The 674-nt window shown below is 35.9% G+C and overlaps 1 non-coding gene across 1 annotated transcript; it reads right to left on the bottom strand.

Moving 5' to 3' along the window:
- Nucleotides 1–314: 314 nt before the first annotated feature.
- Nucleotides 315–386, bottom strand: trnad-guc. The gene has a single exon. It is a non-coding gene; the product is annotated as a tRNA-Asp (tRNA).
- Nucleotides 387–674: the final 288 nt, after the last annotated feature.

Below are 674 nucleotides of genomic sequence, written 5' to 3'. Positions count from 1 at the left end.
GACCCTCCCATTAATTTGAGTGATTAGGAGCACACCAGGTGTTGGAGGATGTTTGGTAAAATGTCTAGTGTGGACGGGAGGTTTTGAAAAATGATTTTTTGACTACTTTTTTGGAAGCTTAAAACATTAAATTTCATTTCTACTAAGTTCCAAGACACTTGAAGTATTTTTATATATTTTTTTTATTTTTGCTTTTTAAGCCAAGCTGGAAGTGTGTACAAAAACAAAACCACCTGTTACCACCCACGGCCTTCATTGGAAACTTTGGTACTTTATTTTTGTTGGAACAGAAGGGCGCGACATTTAAGTCATGGCTCCCCGTCAGGGAATCGAACCCTGGTCTCCTGCGTGACAGTCAGGGATACTCACCACTATACTAACGAGGGTTCAAAAAAGTAGTCAAAAAATCATTTTTCAAAACCTCCCGTCCACACTAGACATTTTACCAAACATCCTCCAACACCTGGTGCGCTCTTGATCACTCAAATTAATGGGAGGGTCAAACAATTAAGAACTTACTCCAAACAATTCCAAATGTAAAAAATAAATAACACATTTTGGTTCTAAATTAATTTAAATATATTTTATATACCAAAAGACAAAAACTAAATTTTTAGAAATAACAAATTACAAAAATGTAGCATAAATGGCCACAACATCCCGGCCCCTAATTC

Source organism: Cyprinodon variegatus, unplaced genomic scaffold (assembly GCF_000732505.1).
Source record: "Cyprinodon variegatus isolate N-32 unplaced genomic scaffold, C_variegatus-1.0 Scaffold1941, whole genome shotgun sequence".
Taxonomy (NCBI): Eukaryota; Metazoa; Chordata; class Actinopteri; order Cyprinodontiformes; family Cyprinodontidae; genus Cyprinodon; species Cyprinodon variegatus.
The sequence above is the reverse complement of the archived record's forward strand: the minus strand, read 5'-3'. Positions and strand labels throughout refer to the sequence as shown.